The sequence below is a fragment of the Penaeus japonicus genome, unplaced genomic scaffold (assembly GCF_977035675.1).
Source record: "Penaeus japonicus unplaced genomic scaffold, GWHDUDI00000001_assembly GWHDUDI00000017, whole genome shotgun sequence".
NCBI classification, from domain to species: Eukaryota; Metazoa; Arthropoda; class Malacostraca; order Decapoda; family Penaeidae; genus Penaeus; species Penaeus japonicus.
In genome coordinates, this window is record NW_028234419.1 from 24,181,943 (window position 1) to 24,204,236 (window position 22,294).

Below are 22,294 nucleotides of genomic sequence, written 5' to 3' on the forward strand. Positions count from 1 at the left end.
AGAACACTAAAAAGAAAAACCGAAACCATCCCTAAAACGATTAAAAGAATATATAAAACAAAAATCATCATAAACACAGACCCAATCACAAAAAGACAAAACCACAAATGATCCCCCCCCCCCCACACACACAGACACAAAATTCATACGCAGAGGGAACAGTATCCCACTTTCTCTTCCTGTCTAAGTAATGGCGTCTGCTTGGTAACCACAGTCGATCCAGAATAGGCACACGCAGGAGAGGGGGAGCGGGAGGAGGGGAGGGGGGAGAGGGAGAGGGAGAGAGAGAGGGAGAGAGAGAGGGAGAGAGAGAGGGAGAGAGAGAGGGAGAGAGAGAGGGAGAGAGAGAGGGAGAGAGAGAGGGAGAGAGAGAGGGAGAGAGGGAGGAGGGGGGGAGAGGGAGAGGGGGGGAGGGAGAGAGGGAGGCAGGGGGGGAGGGAGAGAGGGAGGCAGGGGGGGAGGGAGAGAGGGAGGCAGGGGGGGAGGGAGAGAGGGAGGCAGGGGGGGAGGGAGAGAGGGAGGCAGGGGGGGAGGGAGAGAGGGAGGCAGGGGGGGAGGGAGAGAGACAGAGGGAGAGAGACAGAGGGAGAGAGACAGAGGGAGAGAGACAGAGGGAGAGAGACAGAGGGAGAGAGACAGAGGGAGAGAGACAGAGGGAGAGAGACAGAGGGAGAGAGACACAGGGAGAGAGACACAGGGAGAGAGACACAGGGAGAGAGACACAGGGAGAGAGACACAGGGAGAGAGACACAGGGAGAGAGACAGAGCGAGAGGGAGAGAGAAGCAGCATCTCGAGGGTCACTACCCTTGTCACCCCCTCCCCCTCTTCTTCTCCCCCCCTCCTATCTACCCAAACTTTTCGAGGACAATATAACAAACGGCACTGATGTCCTACCAACCCTTTCGAGATTTCCGCCTTCAAAGAGAAGCAGCGTTGGGGAAAGAAAACACACACACACACAGACAACACACACACAGACAACACACACACACACAGACAACACACACACAGACAATACACACACAGACAACACACACACACACACAGACAACACACACACACACACAGACAACACACACACACACACACACACACAGACAACACACACACACACACAGACAACACACACACACACACAGACAACACACACACACACACAGACAACACACACACACACACAGACAACACACACACACACAGACAACACACAACACACAACACACAACACACAACACACAACACACAACACACAACACACAACACACAACACACAACACACAACACACACACACACACACACACACACACATACACATACATACACACACATACACATACATACACACACACACACACACAAGGAAAGAAACAAGGAAACTAAGTCACGATCAGAGTCTTTCAAGGTTCTAACATGATTAATGATATCACGTCAATGAGCAAGAGGGACCACGAATGTAATAAGCCAACTTGAGGGGCGGATGAATAATGAACAAGGGGGGGGGGGGTAGAGTAGGGGGGTAGAGATAAAATGCACAGGAAGAGGAAAGTAGTTGAGGAGGAGGAGGAGGAGGAGGAGGAGGAGGAGGAGGAGGAGGAGGAGGAGGAGGAGGAGGAGGAGGAGGAGGAGGAGGAGGAGGAGGAAGAGGAAGGGGGGGGGGAGATGAGGATGGGAGAGGAAGAGGGGGAGAAGAGGGGGGAGAGAAAGGAAGAGACACTGGATGGGAGGAAATACCGCACTCTACGGAGGAAAAGAAGGAAAAGGGGATGAGGGAGGGGAAAAAAGGGGAAAGGAGGGAGTGACGAGGAAAACAGGATGGTAAAGAGGGAAGAAAGTATATACAAAAAAAAACGAGAAAAAAGCCGAAACCAGTAAAAATAAATAAATGGATAAATAAATAAAAACACTAGAAATCACAACAATAGAACTAGAAAAGCAAGCAAACAGACACCACAATCTAGCTATATCCAACGTGCGTGTGCTAATGCCCATCCCCCCCCCACCCCCCGACATAATACGGGAGAGCGAGCCGAGTGGCATCCCCTCCCTCCCTCCCTCCTCCCAACCCACCTCGCACCACAAACAAAGCTTTTCCTTCGAATTACGGTAATGAGGGGTAGGGGGAGGGGAGGCGAAGGAGGTAGTCAAGGGGGGGAGGGGAGGGGGTTGTCAGGGGAGATAAGAGAACGCTGATTAGGGGGGAGGGGAGGGGGGTGATTGAGCCGCCAGGAAGAGAGGGATATTAGAGAATTAATGAAAATAAAGGGGGAACGGAGGATGATATGACAGAGAGGGAGAGGAAAAGGGAGTAGTAGGGAACAACAAAAAGGAGAGAGACAGGGAGAGAGAGAGGGAGAGAGAGAGGGAGAGAGAGAGAGGGAGAGAGAGAGGGAGAGAGAGAGAGAGAGAGAGAGAGAGAGAGACGAATCAATCAATCAATCTCTCAGTCTCAATCCCCCTCTCCTATGTTGCTACAATATCACGTGATTGCACCTAATTACACCTGGCTCGTCTATAATCGCGCCGAACCCCCACATTATGACGTCACGAATCATCATTAACACACTTCGAAAGTCGTCCGCTGCGGCCAGACTCCGTTCAATTAGACAAGATCACTGTACAAAGCGTCAAAGTCCAAAGGAAAGTTACGCCACAGAACGAAAAATTGGTAAACAAACAAACGGATGGGGAATGAGATGAAAAAATGAGACAGGAAGAAGAAAGAAAAAGAAATGGGAGAGAAGAGAAATGCGAGAATGAAAAAAATAGTCACTGACTGACCTGGAAGAAAAAAAAAATAAAATTATATATATATATATATATATATATATATATATATATATATATATATATGTATATATATATGTGTCTATATCATATGATCTGATATATGTATATGTTATATATATATGTATATATTATATATATGTATATATATTCATTATATATGACTCTACTATGTTTATCTTACGCTGGGGGTATATATATTGTTTATATATCCTTCCTTATATATATACGCTGTATATATGTATTTATATATGTATGATATGTATATAGCTTATATGTATATATATGTATATATATATGTATATATATATTATATATATTTTTAAGATATATATTATAGACGATTTATATATATATACTATATATATATGGATATATATATATATATATATATATGTATATATAGTCTGTTTGTATTGTGTATATAATCCTATTGACCTATATATATATATATATATGATTATATATATATATATATATATATTTATATATTATATATTATTATAGTATATTATTTTTTATATTATATCCCATATATATTATATTCTCAATATTTTAATATATTATATAATGTGATATATATATATATTATATATATTTTTATGATTATATGCCATATTAGGATATATATATATATCTATTATATAGTATTTATATATATTAATTAATATTATATATTTCATATATATATATATATATATTCTGATTATTATTATATATATATATATATCTTGTATATATATATATATATTCATATATATATATATATATATATATATATCGGAGAGAGAGTAGGAGAGGAGAGAAGAGACTGGGAGATGAGTGAGAGAGTTCGGCAGATGAGAGAGAGAGAGGGAGAGAGGGAGAGAGGGAGATGGGGGAGAATCGTTCGGCGTAAAAGGAGTATAACGAGAGAGACGAAAAGAAGGAAGAATGAGAAAGAAAAAGAAAAATGACAAACCTAAAACCAAAAACAAAGAGCAAGAACAAGTAAACGGTGAGCGACGGGATGGTCTGGAAGATAAGAGATGCGAGGAGGAGGAGGAGGAGGGGGAGGAGGAGGAGGTTGAAGGGGGGGATGAGTGACGTAGCAGTAGCGAGTCCGTGTGAGAGAGAGAGATAGAGGGAGAGGGGAGCGGGGAGAGGAGGGGAAGGTGGGGGAGGAGGGGGATGGTGGGGGAGGAGGGGGATGGTGGGGGAGGAGGGGGAGATGGCCAAGGTCACATTCCGTCCACCTGTCATATCACCTTCCCGCCGTTATCACACAGCGACAGTCCTCAAGGGCACGACACACGACACCGGGACCCGAACATCCTTCAAAAGCGAAGCTCCACCGCCTGCAGACGCGTGCCATTACAGATCATGTGACGCCAAGGCCCACGGGGAAAATTAATTAGCAGAAATAAGAGATAAATGCAGGTAAAAAAAAAACGATTTTAATGATAAGGTTATTTATAACGTGTAGAGTCGATTAGGAGAAGAGTCTAACAAATTATTATGGATTTATCCCCCTAACTTGAGAATATACCTATATATAATATCCAAAACATACCCCTAAATTCTACCAAGAAAATACCCCTACATTCTACCAAGAACATACCCCCCCAAACCCATAACCATAATATACCAGAACACATCGAAAATAATCCCATCGAATCTGCTCCATAAAAAAGCAGACCACGACTTTACACAATACGCGCCGTTCTTTTACGTAAATGACGTCGCTGCCGCCGCTGCCGCAGCTGTCGCCGCCGGGCACCTTATCAACACGCAGCTCTCCGCTCTCTGCTCTCCGCTCGCTCCTCGCTCCTCGCTTAGCTCCCGACGCGGCTAGACGGGCCTTTCTTTGCTTGGAAACCACTTGCTTGTGTCAAACATTCTTTTTTATTATCGTTCTCTCCCTCTTTCTCTTTCGTCCCCTCGCTTTGATACCCTTTCTTTCATCATTAAGAGATAGAAACAATAGTAAAAATTAAAGAAAAAACAGGTACAATACCATCTCCCCCTATCTTTCTCCCTTCAACTTTACTACCTATCTACCTCTCCACTTCCTCTTTCACTGCGTGTACGTGCACGTGTGTTAGAATACATACGCACTCGTCAGCATATTAGTGAACGACTCCGTGTCCATGTGTGCGCGCGTGATAATCATGTTATAATGGAAGGAGCGACAGAAGGGGGGGGGAGGGAGCGGTTGGAGGCGTTACACTGCGTCCGGTACAACTTTCTCTGCGGATCCTGCCCGATTGTGGGGAGCAAAGAGTGGTAGCGGAGTGGAGTGGGGGAGAAGAGTAGGGAAGAGTAGAGAAGAGAAGAAGGGGGGGGGCGGAGTAAGGAGGTGGTCACTAACCCCCTCGACAACACCCGACCTCACCTCCCCTCACCTTCAGCCGATCCACCTCGCATTCCCTCATCCACGCGTTGGAGAAAACACCACAAGTCAACTGCAGTCAGCAACACACGATCCCATCCCACCTGTAGCTGTACCCTACCGCGCACCCACTACCCCATGCCCGCTCTTCACACCCTGCTCCACCACCCACGCCCAACCACACCCCTCTACAAGCCAAACCCTATCCTCAGCCACCTTTTATCATCCCCTCCTCATCTCACCACCAACTCTCCCACCCCCCCTAGCTCCCCATCCACATCAATTCCCAAGCCCCATCCCCTATCCACATCAATCTCCATCCCCCTCCCCCCCTATCCACACACTCCACACCCACCCATATACTCCTCCTCTAGTCCCCACCCCATATCTCCCCTGCCACACCACCATTTACCTACTTCCTCTCCCTATACCCTCCCCTCAACCCCCACGCCACACACATCCCACACCACCCCAATTACCCCCCCCCCCTCAACAGCACCTTCCACCTCCCCTCCCCCCATACTATACCCAAGTTGCAAGCGGTTGCAAGCGTGAACAGCATCCTGCCTCTCCGCGGACGGCTCCGGGATGGCGAGCGACCTGCCCGCGTGCCGTCGACTATTCAAAAGCGAGAAAGGGACACGCCACGCGGGGACAAAAGGCAGGATCCCACTGCTGCAATTAGCATAATATCGCGGGAGGGAGAGAGAGAGAGAGAGGGGGGGGGGGAAGAGAGGGGGGGGGGGGAAGAGGGGGGGGGTGGAAGAGAGGAAATGGAGGGAGAGAGAGGGGGGGTGGAAGAGAGGGAAAGGAGAGAGAGAGAGAGAGAGAGAGAGAGACTGCAGACAGTGACGCATCCCGTAGGACCGTAGGCCTGCGAGAGAGATCTGGCACGAGAGAGATTGGAGGAGAGAGCTGCAGCAGATCCGAGAGAGAGAGAGACTTTTTTGACTTTGACGAGTTTATTGAGACAAGTGATTACGTACATCTCAAAAGGATGAGGTAACATAGGTTATCCTCACCCCCATCTTAGTCTCTTTGGGCTCACATATATTTTACAAACCTTACAGCTATGTCAACATGTTGAAATATATACAGAGCAAAAGACGGGTCAATCACAAGCATACACAATTAAATGTTTACATATCAGGAGATGAGAACGATATAACAGTATGGATTATCACCTCAGCATGCAGGTCCTCTCCTAAGGTCACATGATTACATACTTGAAATATGTGGCGCACATATATGTTATAATATATATGTATGCTTCCGGAGGAAAGAATTTATCTCGCACAGAAAGTCAAGAAGTCTGTTTGTATTTAACAGGATGATGTATCATAAATGATATTGATTCACATCTCAGAAAAATCAAGCTTGGGCTATCGTAGTCTCGGCAGAAGGGAAGTCACAATCGGGTATACACTGTTGTCAATACAATTATTGTGGTCGATGCGAAGTGTTTATACTTCTTTAAAATTTTGTATTGCCTGGCCATTGCTAAGCAGGCATACAGCTTGTTGGGGGAGTGCAGCTATCTCTGAGTTTCTGTAAGTTGAAGCATGGGACAAGTCTTCTGTAAGATATAGTGTACTAAGGTGTGTGACCTTGGTGACCTACAACCCTGCATTCTTTTTCTGTTCACCTGTCGGGGACACTTAACTCCCAGTTAGTATTTATACCCTAACCTAATTCTCATGTGCACATAGTCTTTCCACTTGCTCTTGCCCCTCCCATAAGCGAAGTCTGTGTTCATCGCTAGATGCATATAGTGTTGCAAAAAAAAGTTTCGCTCGTTTCAATCAATTCGCCTTTCTTAATCTCATCATAGTCTAACTGCATCCTCTTGATATTGCTCCTTGCCTGCTTAGAGTCGAGCACTTTGTATGTCCACCTCACATTTTTTAGCTGCCTCCTTCGCTACCTCATCTACAGCCTCATTAAGGGTGATACCGACATGCGATGGGACCCAGACGAATGTAATCTCACGTCCCTGGCTCGTAGCCTATGAGCAATCATTCGGCACTCGTTAATAATGTGCTCAAACACAGGGTCCCTGCTGTTAAGAGAGTCCAGCGCTCCCCTGCTATCCACAAAAAGAAAGCATCTTTATTAATAATTTCAATATCTTTAAGCGCCGTCAATATTGCCATAACTCAGCTGTGATGACGATATATGATTACGTCGGCCATCAGTCTTATCCCACTGCTGTGGTGGATCGCCCACCACGCCACTTGCAGTGAACTGTCTGATGATAACCCCACATCCTGCTCTGCCATCTTTCAAAACTGACCATCGCAGTTAGACATGAGCAATATCAAGGCGTGTTAGACTCTTTATTTTATGACCATATCTTGATTTAAGTTTGACCAGGTTCATAAAGCCTCTTATTCATAAGGAGGGGATCGACATCTACATTAATCGTCTGATCTCCCATGGTGGCACTTTGGCGGATGCTTGAAACGTTTGGCAAAAGTTTTGCAAGCCATAAAAGTTTTTTTCTATATCATTATTAAGCGCTTCATATATCTCGTTTGCCCTGTCTATAAAAGGTCCTTATGTTGTCAAAACCGCTGACCATATCTCTCACTACTGATATTTCTTTCCACTGTCCCTCTCATGAGCCTAACGGCTGCTATGACATTAATCTCGCTTACTCTCTGTGCAATGCTTTGCAATCCTGTCTCTTGTTCTCATTATGTCTATCCTAGCATTCATTTTGACACCCGAGGATAATACGCATAGCTTCATTATCTGCCATGGTTTCAAAGCCTTCGGAGCCTCCCTGACAAGCTATAGGAAAGTGCTGGTGCTGCATAATCCACCAGAGCTCTTACTGTACTAATGTAGCTAGCACTCAGCAGAGGCACCCGGCTCCTATCCCGCGACAAGCAAGTGCCCCTGGAGCGGCCGCATTCGAGCCTTGCACTGTGTTTAGTACGTGATTTACTTCAGCACATCCTTGCTTGAGGCAGTGAAGACCAATGTACATACCCAGATATTTATATGTTGACACCTTCTCCACTGTTTTGTTGTTTAGAGTAAGTGGCACGTTGCCTCTTTGTTTACTCTGAAATTTGGTCTTTTTCTTCATTTATAACCAGCCCCAATGTTACTGAGCAAGACTAGTAAATCTGTCCAGCGTGTTTGTAAATGGCGATGATTGGTCCCTTGTATCAATATATCATCTGCATATAAGATTGTGTAACGCCCTTAGGGTATTCCTCTGAAGCTATCCTGTTCATTAGTACATAAAGAGCATTGGCTTACAAACACACCCCCCTGTGGAGTACCCTAGCTCAAAACGTTTCTCTCTCTGAGAAACAGCCTTGAAACCATACGCAAGCTTTCCCTATCTGTCAGATAGTCACAATCCATCTCACAGCAACTTTCTGTTACACCCAGTCTTGTCAATTCTACAGAATGACCTCCCATTAGCTTTATAAAAGGCTCCAAAGGCTCCCTGTAAATCTATAAAGACTCTACACTTTTTCTGCATCATTAGACAAACCACTGCAATTACACCAGTCCCCCCTGATGAGCCGACCGAGAACGAAGAGAGAAGAGAGAAGGAGCTGAGAGTAGAGAGAGAGAGTAGAGAGAGAGAGAAGAGAAGGGGGTTGGAAGAGAGGAGAATGGAGGGACGAGAGGAGTGAGAGGGGTGGAAGAGAGGAGGAAAGGAGGGAGAGGTGAGAGGGAGAGGGGTGGCAGAGAGGAGAGGAGAGACAGAGAGAGAGAGAGGGAGAGAGAGAGAACCAGAGACGAGAGAGAGAGGAGAGAGATAGAGAGAGAGAGAGAGGGAGAGAGAGAGAGAGAGAAAAGAGAGAGAGGTAAAGGAGGAAAGAGAGGGGAAAAAAAAAAATGGAAAAAGCAGAGAGAGAGAGAGAGAGGGGGGGGGGGGAGTGGAAGAGAGGGAAAGGAGAGAGAGAGAGAGGGGGTGGAAATGGGGGAAAGGAGGGGAGAGAGAGAGAGGGGGGGGTGGAAGAGAGGGAAAGGAGAGAGAGAGAGAGGGGGTGGAAGAGAGGGAAACGAGGGAGAAAGAGAGAGAGAGGGTGGAAGAGATGGAAAGGAGGGAGAGAGAGAGGGGGTGGAAGAGAGGGAAACGAGGGAGAAAGAGAGAGAGAGGGTGGAAGAGAGGGAAACGAGGGAGAAAGAGAGAGAGAGGGTGGAAGAGAGGGAAACGAGGGAGAAAGAGAGAGAGAGGGTGGAAGAGAGGGAAACGAGGGAGAAAGAGAGAGAGAGGGTGGAAGAGAGGGAAACGAGGGAGAAAGAGAGAGAGAGGGTGGAAGAGATGGAAAGGAGGGAGAGAAAGGGGTGGAAGAGGGAAGGGAGGGAGAGAGGGGTGGAAGAGGGAAGGGAGGGAGAGAGGGGTGGAAGAGGGAAGGGAGGGCAGGGGGAGGGGGTAAACCGGGAGACAAAGTAGCTTACAGTGGCCAGAACAGTTAAGGTAGATTAAATTACAGAGAGAGGAAGAGAGAGAGCTTCCTACTACAAACTGCACCGACTGAGATAGCAATAATAAAAACGAAATGGAAAAAAAATCCACTATCTCAAACTACACACAGGAACACGTTTGTCGACCCCTTATTTCCTCATCCCACAACCCCCATCCCCCCACACCACCTCAAACCCGCCCCCACCCCTTCACCCTCCCACAAAACCCATCCCTTAAAACGTCATTAAAAAAAGCACTAATAAAAAAATAAAACACAATCATATCAAGACTAAGAAGAAAAAAAGGAGGAAAAATAGAGAGATTTCTAATGTGTCCGAAGTGTCAAGAGAGCCCGACCGATAAGCCATCTCGACGCGCTGTCGCAACGGGAGGCAGCGGCCGTGGAAGGGACACAGGCAGAAGTGCAGACAGGGATAACCTCAGAGAGAAAAAAAACAGAGGGAGAGAGAGCGAGAGAAAAGAGCGAGAAAGAGAGAGAGCGAGAGAGAGAGAAAGAGAAAGAGAGAGAGTGAGAAAGAGAGAGCGAGAAAGAGAGAAAGAGAGAAAGAGAAAAGAGAGAGAGAGAGAGAGAGAGAGAGAGAGAGAGAAAGAGGAGAAAGAGAGAGAGAGCGAGAAAAGAGAGAGAGAGAGAGAGAGAGAAAGAAAGAGAAGAAAGAGAACAGAGAGAGATAAAGAGTAAAAAAAGAGAGAGCGAGGAAGAAAGAGAGAGAGAGGAGAGAGGAGAGAGAGAGGAGCGAAGTGAGAGAGAAGAGAGAGAGAGAGAGAGGAGAAGAGAAGAAGAGAGAGAATGAGAGAGAGGAGAGAGAGAAGAGAGAGAGAGAGAGAAAGAGAGAAAGAGAGAGAGAAGAAGAGGAGAAGAGAGAAGAAGAGAGAAAAGAGAGGAGGAGAGGAGAGAAGAAGAGAGGAGAGAAGAGAGAAGAAAAGGAGAGGAGAGAAGAAGAGAGAAGATGAGAGGAGAGAAGAAGAGAGAAGAAGAGAAGAGAGAAGAAGAGAGAGAAGAGGAGAGGAGAGAAGAGAGAAGAGGAGAGGAGAGAAGAAAAGAAGAGGAGAAAGAAAGAGAGGAGAGAGAAAGAAAGAGAGAAGAGAGAAAGAAAGAGAGAAGAGAGAAAGAAAGAGAGAAGAGAGAAGAGAGAAAGAAAGAGAGAAGAGAGAAGAGAGAAAGAAAGAGAGAAGAGAGAAAGAAAGAGAGAAGAGAGAAAGAAAGAGAGAAGAGAGAAAGAAAGAGAGAAGAGAGAAAGAAAGAGAGAAGAGAGAAAGAAAGAGAGAAAGAGAGAAAGAGAGAAAGAGAGAGAGCATGAACGAGAGAGAACAGAGCAGAATAAATAATTTAGATAATAAACCGCAATTAAAGGATAGATAAAAAAAAATCAAAGAAAATAAAAATAAAAACAGACCTACATAAAACTAATCAATCACCGAATGCCGCAACCTCCCCCTTCCATTTCAGTTCCGCCGGTTCGGTCGGTCGGATACCGCACTTCCTCGATGGAGCAAGAGGAAGGAGGAGGAAGAGGAGGAGGAGGAGGGGTAGGGAAGATGAGGGGCGGGTGGAAAGAAGGCCAGAGAAGTTTCACCTGTCACTTCCCTCGTTTCTCAATCTCTACCGCTCTATTCAATAGATCTATTTGTCGCTTGAGTTGTGTCTATTCGTCTATCGATTTATCTTGATCTTTCCATCTATTTCGATCTACTTATTTCCATATATTATTCTAGATACGTCTATTAAGCAGGGGGAGGAGGAAAAGAAGAAGAAGAAGGAGGAGGAGGAGGAGGAGGAGGAGGAATAAAAGGAGGAAAAAAGGGAGGAAAATAAGGAGGGCGGAAAAAATAAGGAAAAGGAGGAAAAGGAGGAAGAGGAGGAGGAGGAGGAGGAGGAAAAGAAAGCGAAAGAAAAGAGAGGCGCTGAAGATTTTAAAAATCAAGAACAATAATATGAGAGCCAAGTTCTGATGAAGATAAGAAAGAAACCTAGGCCTATAGATATTTCCTTGTATCACAAAAAAACATGTTGACTCTAAATAAACAAACTGTCATCTCTTACCATTATTGAGTCGTTTTCTTATGATCGGATACAAAAGTTCCATATTCAATTTCCGGGGAAGATTTTTCTTTCTTTCTTTCAATATATTTTAAAGTAAAAACAACAACAACACAATTCCCGCAGATTATCAAACTATTAATTTAACGAAAATAAGTAGTAAATAACGCGAAAACAAGTACTGGTGTTCTATCGACACGGCAGCCATCGTGCCCAGAAACTAGATACAACTTAAAACTTTTTTAAACTTTTATTTTTAACTTGTTAAACTTAAATTTACTGTAAACTCGTTTTTTTGTATTTTTTTTTTTTTTTTACTTTTTTTTTTTACTGTTGTTAGTACTACAACTGTTACTTTGTCAACTTTGTCTTTATATATTTTTTCTTGGGGGTAGGATTATCTTGATACTACTTGCTTTTATTTTTTGTTTGTTTTTCCGCTAAAAATGCGAAGGTCGAAACAGAATATCACGACCGCGCTGATGAATAAATAAAAGGAATTGACTACTAACGTGAAAAAATAACTAGATACAAGTAGAATTTAAATTCCGAAAGGCAGACGAAAAAATAATAATAAAAAAATATGATGATGATGATGATGAAGATGATTAATAAAGAAATCAATAAACTTGATAATAAAATAATAGATACATTTCCATACCCGAGCTTCAAGGTAACCACATCATCCTCGCCCTCAACACCCCCCCTCATACCTCCCTCCCTCCCTTCTTCGTATAACACCCTCCTCCCTACACTCCCCCTCCCTTCCTTCCTTCCCCAACACCCCCTCACGTCCTCCGTTCCCACGCCCCTTTCCCTTTTCCTTTGCCCTCTCGCCCTCTAGGCCCCTTCGGCGGTGGCATCGAGGTGCCGGTGCCGCCGCCGACGCCGCCGCCGCCGCCCCAGCTGTGGTGTGTTGTGTACGACCACGTACGACCACGATGATGCCGGTATTATCGACGCCGCCGCCGCCGACACGCCTCCTCATTTTCATAAAATGGCAGCTGTGGTGTGTTGTGTACGACCACGATGATTATTATCCGAGGCCGCGACCGCCCTCATTTTCATAATGGAGTCGCCGACCTCCGGGAAGTGTTGATTTCTTTCTTTCGCTCGCTCGCTCGCTCTTTCGACATCTCTACCTCTCTACCTATGTACTTCTGTACCTCTCATACATTCGAGCGCACACACTTTATATACATTAAGTATATGAACTTACCAAAAGAGAGGCGGGGAGGAGAGAGAGTGCAGAGAGAAGAGAGAGAGAGGGGGAGAGGGGATGAGCGAGAAGGGGGAGAAAGGGAGAAGAGGGGGGGAGAGGGAGAAGCGAAGGAGAGAAGGATGGGAGGTGGGGTGGGAGAAGGGGGGGAGGGGAAGGAGAGGAGAGGGGGGAGAGAGAGGGGAGAGAAAGAGAGAGACGGAGAGAGAGAGAGAGAGGAGGAGGGAGGCCCGAAGAGAGCGATTGAGGGGGGGGGAGAAGGCGAAGAGAGAGAGACGATAGGAGAGAGATGAGAGTGAGAGAAAGAGGAGAGAGAGAGAGAAGATGAGAGAAGCGAGAGAGAAAGAGAGACGGGAGAGAAGTGGGGGGAGCAGGAGAGAGAGAAGAAAGAGAAAGAGAGAGAGAGGAGAGTCGGAGGGGGGGGAGAGAGAGGAGAGAAGAGAGAGAAAAGGAGAGAGGAAATGAGAAGAGGAGAAGAGAGATGAGAGACGAGAGAACGATGAGATGAAGGAGAATAGACACGAGGACGAGAGACAAGGAGCAGAGAGGCGAAGAGATGAGCAGGCGGACATATCGGTAGAGACGGGAGGAGAGAGGTTGGAGACGAGAAAGACACAAGGGAGAGAGGTGGCGAAGAGCAGAGGGAGAGAGAGAGGAGGAGAGAGAGAGGAGAGGAATAAGAGAAGGGAGGAGACGAGCGAGAGAGCGAGACAAAGCTGAGCCCCTGGCTGAGAGAGAGAGAGAGAGCGATGGGTGGCAGAATGAATGAGAGGCAAGGCGGGGAGAGAGAGAGAGAGAGAGAGAGAGAGAGAGAGAGAGAGAGAGAGAGAGAGAGAGAGAGAGAGAGGAGATTGTTTATCTTCATGCACAAAACTATGTTCTTTGGTCTATTTAGTTATAAATACCACAATTAAGTTTAATTGGCAGAACACAAGCATTTGCTAATGAGACTTCTTAGTTTACTTTGCGATTGCATGTAATTACTGACAATAAGAGTAATTTAATTTTTATTTTTGTAACTAAAAGGCATTACTGAAAAAAATAACTTCGTTTCCGTTTAAACGCATGTGTAATTAGTAAAGACAAATTAAAATGGATAACAAAAACAGTAATAATGGAAAATAAACAAATTACGTTCCTTTGCCTTTCCCTCCGCCTTCCCTCGCACATTCCAAGGAATCACTTCAAGACATCTTAGATACGTAGAGACAGGCACTCGTCACTGACACTGACACTGCCTTCTCACTCCCCATCCCCCATTCCCCCATTCCCCATCCCCAATTCCCCTCAGATCCCCTCCTCTCGAACCTACTCCCCCCCCCTCTTCCTCCTCCCCATCTCCTCTCCCCTCCTTACCCCCATGCACCTCCATTTTCCATGTCCTGTTTCCCCACTCATCTCACCCCCCCTACTTCGCCCTCTCGTCCACTTACTTTTCCATACCTTTAGCCTCCCCCCTATCCTGTTCCATCCCTGCTCCCCCTCCCTCCATCCCTTCTTTCCTTCCTTTGCCCGATCGAACGAGGGTTTCGCGGTTATGCCATCCCCCCCTCTTTCTCCACTCTTTCCTCCTTCCATCCTCATCTCTCCCCTCTTTGCTTCACTTCTATTTAAGCAAGCATATGCGTTCCTCGAGGCACCGACGTGCACATACTCTATAGCACGTGCATCATTCTCTCACACCCAGTCAGGCCTTGGAGTTGTGGAAGAAAAAGGGGAAAGAGTTGGGGAAGCATAGGGAAACATTGTTGGGGGGGGGGGGGGAAGGGGGAAATGGGACAAAAAAAGAAGCAACAGACAAACAGGAAAATAAGCATGCAACACTGTGGCTTGCATCCGACCCGGACAAGGACAGGCACGGGAACCAAGCGGATGCAGTTACACAGATAGATAAACAAACACGGAAACCCCAAGTGATAAAAACTGACACACATACACAAAGACATCCACAATCACAGAGGCGCACACACGCACACTCACACACGAAGGTATAAACAGATACAGCAACAAATCCAAAGAAAACAAAACAAAACAAAAAAACAGCCACAGCCCCACATAAAAACAGTAACAGGCGCTTAGTGACAGCACCATCAAAAGCTCTCACCAAGCTACGGGAGAGCAAGTTAGCACCCCAACCACCCCTTCCCTTCTACCCCCTCCCTTAACCGCTCCCTATCACCCCCATTCCCCCCTGTAACCCCCCCCCACCCATCCTTCTTCCGCTCCCCATCTCCCCCTTGCCTAACCCCCCGTACCCATATCCCCCATTACCCACACAGCCACACTCAACAGACCCCTACCACGCCCACAATGGCACCGCTGTACGCAAGCGGTCGCCACCCCCCCCCCCCTTCCATTCCATATCCATCACCTCCCCCCCCCTCCCAAGTGCTCACCGCCGCCACACCTCTCTACTCGCTACTCGCACACACGGCATCTCTTGTTTACACGTGCCGGAGGAGGAGGGATGAGGAGGAAGAGGAGGAGGGATGAGGAGGAAGAGGAGGAAGAGGAGGAAGAGGAGGAAGAGGAGGAGGAGGAGGAGGAGGAGGGAGGAAAAGAGAAAGGAGAGGAGGCGGACCGAGGCGGTAGGCAAGGAAGGCAAAACGGCGGTAAGGAGGAGGAAGAGGAGGAGGAGGGATGAGGAGGAGGAGGAGTCAGGAGGAAGGAAAAAGGAGTGAGTGAGAGAGAGGACAGAAGCGAGGAGCAAAGAAGAGGAAGACAATGTAGAAAAGCAGCGAATGGAAAGGAAATAGAAAAAGGAAGGAAACAAAAAGGAGAAGGGGCAGAAGACGAGGGCGTTCGGCCAGCGATGAGGCAAAGCGGCGAGAGGGAAACGACGACTCATAACGATCAACATAATTCAAAGACTCAACTTTGCAATGCAGACTTGCACTCCTGGCCATGTAAAGTACCCGCTCGTTGTGGATTTAAGTTCCCATGCATTGCCAAAGTCTGCGTCTGCAATAACGCCTACCGAATCTATTATACTAACGAGCAAGCAAAAGCAGATACACAAAAAACGTAGAACAAATACACAGCAAGAGAGATCAAACAAAAAAAAAAAACAAAAAAAAAGTGAACAAGTAAAGTGACACAACCTAAATAGCAAAAGGGACACATCAGAAAAGAGTAAAAACAAAAGCCAAACACAAGCCGTCTCCCACGTCCACAAGAGCTGACGCAACGGCCCTTTCCAAAACGCCAAAGCGGCAGCGAGGAAATATTCCAATTACTGCACAATGACCGGGGTTGCAAAACTATCGATCTTTAAAGAAAAACAACAGCTTGCAACCCCCCGTCTTTGCTCTTCTGCAATTCCCTAATCGGTTCTCAAGGCCTCAACGTCTGAAGTAGAACATGTGCATTTGATATAGAAGTGTAACTGTGTGTGTGTGTGTGTGTGTGTGTGTGTGTGTGTGTGTGTGTGTGTGTGTGTGTGTGTGTGTGTGTGTGTGTGTGTGTGTGTGAGGAGTTGTGAGTCTGTTGGGGCGACTGTATGTGTCTGTATGTGCATATGTATCTGTATTATATGTGCCGTGATGCGTATATGTATATGTATATTTAAATGTATATGCCATACCGTATATGTATATGCAAATGTATATGATATATGTCATAGTATATGTATCTTATGTATATGTATATTATATGCAGTAGTATATGCATGTATATGTATATGCATGTATATGTATATGCATGTATATGTATATGCATGTATATGTATATGCATGTATATGTATATGCATGTATATGTATATGCATGTATATGTATATGCATGTATATGTATATGCATGTATATGTATATGCATGTATATGTATATACATGTATATGTATATGCATGTACTGTATATCTATATGCTTGTATGTATATATATGTATGTGTATATAAATGTATGTATATATATGTATGTATATATGTATATACATGATTTAATACATATGATACAATAAATATGAGTGAGGGAGCTCTAGCGAAGGCATGCTAGCGAGTGTTTGAGTAAATGCATGTGTAAACAATGTAAATAAATATTCACATACATAACCATGAAAATAAACAAACATGCTTACTCATCCACACAAGATGCCGAACTCAGCCCAATACAAAAAAGATAATAAATTATAAGACCCAGAAAATGACAAGAAGAAGGGCAGAAACGCAAGCAGGTACCGCTGTCACGTCTTATGTGTTCTCGTGCATGCGGGAAGGAGGAGAGGAGGGGAGGGGAGGAGGAGGAGGATAGGAGGATAGAAGGAGGAGGATAGGAGGGGAGAGGAGGAGGATAGGAGGGGAGGGAAGAAGTGTGGGAAGGAGGGAAGAAAGTGAGGGAAGGAGGGGGAGGAAGTATTTAGGGATGGAGGAAGAAAAATCTGCAAGAAGAGGAAGTTGACGGAAAGTGAGGGAAGGAGGGGGAGGAAGTGAGGGAAGGGAAGGAGTGTGGTGACGGGCGAAGGGTGAGGAGGAAAGGAGGATGAGGGAAAGGAAAGGAGGGGGACGGAGGAAAAGTGAGGGAAGGGGAGGAAGTGGGGAAACGAACGGGAGCACAAAGGAACAAGGAGTGGTGCATAAAAATAAGCCAATAACGAAAAAAGAAGGGGAGTAGGAAGTAGCGGGAGAAGGGGAGGAGGGACGAAAGTGAGGGAAAAGGAGGACGGGAAGGAGGTGAGGGAAGAAGTAGGGGAGAGGAAGTGCCAAGTGAGGGAAAAAAAGAAGCAGTGGAGGAGGTGAGGGAGGAGTGCCGCGGGGCTGACGAGCTAGCCTCCTGGAGGCCTAGTAGGCGGGACGTTCTGCCGCCGGTCTGTCCTTGATTGCAGCAGGGAAGGAGGGAAGGGAAGGAGGTGAGGGAAGGAGGTGAGGGAAGGAGGTGAGGGAAGGAGGTGAGGGAAGGAGGTGAGGGAAGGAGGTGAGGGAAGGAGGGAAGGAGGGCACGTAGCAAGACGGCAAAGGGGAAAGGGAAAGGGAGACGGAGAGGGAGAGAAAGAGAGGGAGCGGCAAAGTAGGCAGAGAGATACAGAGCAGAAAATAGACAGAGAGAGAAACGGAGAGTCGGGGGCGGCAGCGAGGTCATTAACATTCCGAGACATCAAACTCATCAGATACTCGAGTCAATAAGAGAGCGGAAGGACGAGTCTCGAGATATGCCCAAGACCCGCTATCGCTCCAAACATTTCCTCGAGGGAGACATTCGAGAGGCGATAGGGAGGGGGGAAGGGAGGGGAAAGAAGAGAGGGGAGGGGGGAAAGAAGGGAGGCAGAGATAGAGAGAGGAACAGAGGAGAGAAAAGAAAGATGAGAGAAGAGAGAAAGAGAGGAGAGGAAATGATGAACAGAAAGACAGAAGAGGCCGAGAGAGAGGAGAGGAGGAGAGAGGAAAAGATCGGAAAGGGCGAAGAGGGAGGGGAGGGGAGGGGAGGAAGGAAGAAGGGGAGGAAGGAAGAAGGGAAGGAAAGGACAGAGAGAGAGAGAGAGAGAAAGAGAGAGAGAGAAAGAGAGAGAGAGAAAGAGAGAGAGAGAGAGAGAGAGAGAGAGAGAGAGAGAGAGAGAGAGAGAAGAGAGAGAGAGAGAGAGAGGACGAGTAGAGAGGCGCGACAGTTCTGGGGGGGGGAGAGAGGGAGAGAGAGAGAAAGAGAGAGAGAGAGAGAGAGAGAGAGAGAGAGAGAGAGAGAGAGAGAGAGAGAGAGAGAGAGAGAGAGAGAGAGAGAGGAGAAAGATTTGATTTTGATATGTTTATTCAAACTATATGCATTGTATACACATGAATAGGCATAGGAACTATGCCTAAATGATTTGGAGAGAGAGAGAGAGAGAGAGAGAGAGAGAGAGAGAGAGAGAGAGAGAGAGAGAGAGAGAGAGAGAGAGAGAGAGAGAGAGAGAGAGAGAGAGAGAGAGAAATGAATGAGAGCGAGGGAAGAAACAGTGAGAGAGTCAAGACGGCACCTGGCAAGGGCGTGGGAGAGAAAGAGAGAGAGAGGGGGGGAGAGGGGAGGGAGGGCACAAGAGTGAGGAAGAAGTGAGGGTAGGAATGAGAGGGCGGGGGGTGGCGGAAGGGGAGGGGGAGAGGATGAGTGACAGGTAAGTGCCACGGCTGCCAATCTTCCGAGTTCGCCTGCTACTTGTGACCTTTATCACATCATGGGACTCGACTAACCCATCAGCGCGTTGCCACCTTGCACTCTTGCACAGGTGGAGGTTTCTCTAGGCTCCTACCTTCGCTTCCCTCAACCTCCGGCCTCCTCGACCCCACCTTCTACGTCCTACTTCTCCAATCTTCTACCTCCCACCTCACCAAACCTCAACCTTCTAACCCCTAACCTCCTTCCTAACTCCTACCCCTTATACCTCTTCCCATTCTAACCCCTAACTGTTTTACCTACCTTTTGCCTCCTTACCTCTTACCTTCCTCAACCCCACTCCCACCTCCTTGTGTCCTAGCCCTACCTCTCACCTTCCCGGCCTCCTCCTTCCCTCCTATCCACCCCAACCCCCCTCCTATCAAACCTCCACTGCCTCTTACCTCTCCAAACTCCCGCTTCCAATCCTTTCACAATACCTAATCACCATAACCGATGCATCGGCTCCTCTACAGTGTCGCCGCCCCTGTCGATGCAGCAGCCTTACCCATCCGTATTCTACTCGGGAACGATTCCTCACTGCCGCTGTCGCCTCATAGGGAGAGCAATCTTAGTCAATGAATTTATTGCAACAGTCTGCAACAACAAGCCAAGTCATCTACTAAGGCATCTATCCGTCGACCGTTAAACATTCCACACCCGCCCACGGCAGTCATCACATCCGACGACGTCATTCGACATCACACATCCAGGTCACCACACCCGACCAATACCACCCACCACCCATGACGTCCTCACATCCAACCATACCACCACACACCACACCCAACTACACATCACTACTACATCCGACTACGTCACTATACCCTATTACATCACCATACCCGACGTAAGTCCCCCGCAGCCGCCGAACCGACCACCACCTCCTCCCTTCCCGCGAGTTCCTCAGCCGCTCCCGGTAATGCAATCAGCCATTCCAATAAGCGTCGCCACACGCTGCTTGTGCCTATGCCTGTGCCTGACCTCCGTATTCCTGGACATAACCACGGGGAGGTATGTGTGTGTGGGGGGGGGGGGGTGTCTTCGTACTTTTCCTATTCCTCCTACTGCTGCTCCTGCTTCCTTGGTTTTCCTTATTCTTCCTCACCCTACGTTCGCGCTCGCTTTCTCTTCTACCTTTCTTCTCTTTATATTTCTTTCTCCCCGCTATTCTTCCTCCTCACTCCTCACCACATTTCCTCATCATCATCACCACCACCACCACCGGCATCATCATCATTTCATCATCCTTACCACCATTAGCATCATTATCGACATCATCCCCCGCTTCCTCCTCGTCCTCGCCCCCCCCCCTCCCTCCCTCCCCCTCCTCCTCCTCCTTACTCCTTCCCACGCCTCTTTCTACATCAGGAAATTGGATGCAGCTTTCCACTCCCACCTGAAGGCTTTTCATCTACGCATCGATTCCCGATCCCCCGTGACTGGAACTTCTTAAATATTACAAAAAGGGGGGTGTGAGCTTTTTCTTCTTTTTTTTCTTTTTTCTTTTCTTAGTCTCCTTATCTATTCACTCCAAGTTCTCTACCTACCAACCTACCTACCTACCTATTTATCCATCTATCTTTCTACTGCTTCTTTGCAATCTACCCTTTGATCTATCTATCCATCACTCAACCTATCTATCTATACTCACCCACCTATCTATATCTATCACGTGTCACATGCCGTGCTACAGCCTGTCCACTCCCTCCCCCGCCCCCTCCCCCTCCCCCTCCCCCTCCCCATTCCCCCTGGCTTTCACCCCCCCCCCCACCTCCCTCCAGATAACCCGCGGCTTAAGATAGTAGATAACAGTATAAAGCCCGGCTAAAGTTCGCCTGTACTAACTCAAGATGTAAAGAGAGAGAGAGTAAGAGAGAGTCGCAGAACAACAAATCTTTGGGGATAACAAATCTCCCTTTATCTTTTGAAGAAGGTGCGGCGGGGAGCCAAAAGCGCCGGGGCCGAGGACGAACGATTGTGAAATGGCGCACCGAACACCCACCGCAAGGTACTTTGTACTTTGTACTTTTACTTCTACTTCTACTACTTCTATTACAGTTGCTGCTGCTATTATTGCTGCCAATACTACTATTACTACTACTAACCACTATTATTACGACAACTGTTATTCCTACTACCACAACTAAGACTTTTCCCCACTACTACAACCATCACCACCATTACTACAAATAGTACTTGTACTATAGAACAAGAAATGGCGACTGCAGTCCTTCAAATAAAGGCAGGAGAAGGGAGTTCTGTCCCTCGTAATGGCATTCCGCAGTCCTTCGGGGAAAAAGGAAAAAAAAAAGTTTGCGAGGGTCATTATCTTTCATAAAGCGTGGGAGGGGGAGAGGGTATGAGGGGAAAAAAGGGTAGATGGAACGAATGGAGGAGGATGGGAGAGGAGGGGGGGAGAGGAGGAGAACTAGGACAAGGGGTGGGGGGGGGAGGACAATGACGAGGGAGGGAGGGAGGGGGAGAGAGAGGAAGACGGAGAGTGAGAGTGTGGGCCAAAACTTCCAAATGGGCGTGCATGCAGTGCACCCCCACAGACGAGACTTCCAGATCGAAAAGGGCAGTGTCGTAGAGCTAGGCCTACCTAGTGCTACGGCAAGCGTAAATCATTTCTCATTTATCCAGCTAAAGGCGCCTGGATAAGCCAATCCAAGCGGTCACCTGACCAAGCAGCTGATTCGTCCACCTTACCATTTCGCTCCACATCCCACTCCGCACATGCCACAAGCACTGCTAATATCTCTATTAGAACGTATTTTTGTATGTTGGCCTAAAGTAGAAACGAAAATTAAGGTTTATTCACATACACCATTACGGAAAATTTGGGGGGGGGGGGCGGTATCAAACACCCACGCTACATACTAAAGAAAAATAATAACACAAAAAAGTCAATAGAAATGGATTACAGAGAGATAAGAACGACAAAGAAAAAAAACACGAAAAAAAGGATAAGAAAGCGACAAAATCCACTCTCACCACACGGTTTGAACTAAAGGATATACATTACTATCATAACAAGGCTTGATGACAATCCCCGCACGGTATCAGCAAAAGTAGAATATTCAAGGGATAACTTTTATAAGAATGACTTTCGAAATTAGTGCGACCTTTAAGCCCTTAACTCTTGACCTAACGTGATAAATGAGATACAGTAAGCCCACCCACTGTCACCGAGGTTATCTTCTTATCCTTCGTTATCTTGGTTTCCATATAGATATGTTTTATAGATCTATTTTTAGATTTTTCTGGGTTTAGTTTTCAAAGAATAAACTAAGAAATGAAAATGCCCCC

At 46.8% G+C, this 22,294-nt stretch overlaps 1 protein-coding gene across 14 annotated transcripts in view; it reads right to left on the bottom strand.

Moving 5' to 3' along the window:
* The window catches only part of LOC122267271 (serine/threonine-protein phosphatase 2B catalytic subunit 2), a 186,055-nt gene that overhangs the window by 111,558 nt on the left and 52,203 nt on the right, over positions 1-22,294 (bottom strand). The window lies entirely within an intron of this gene.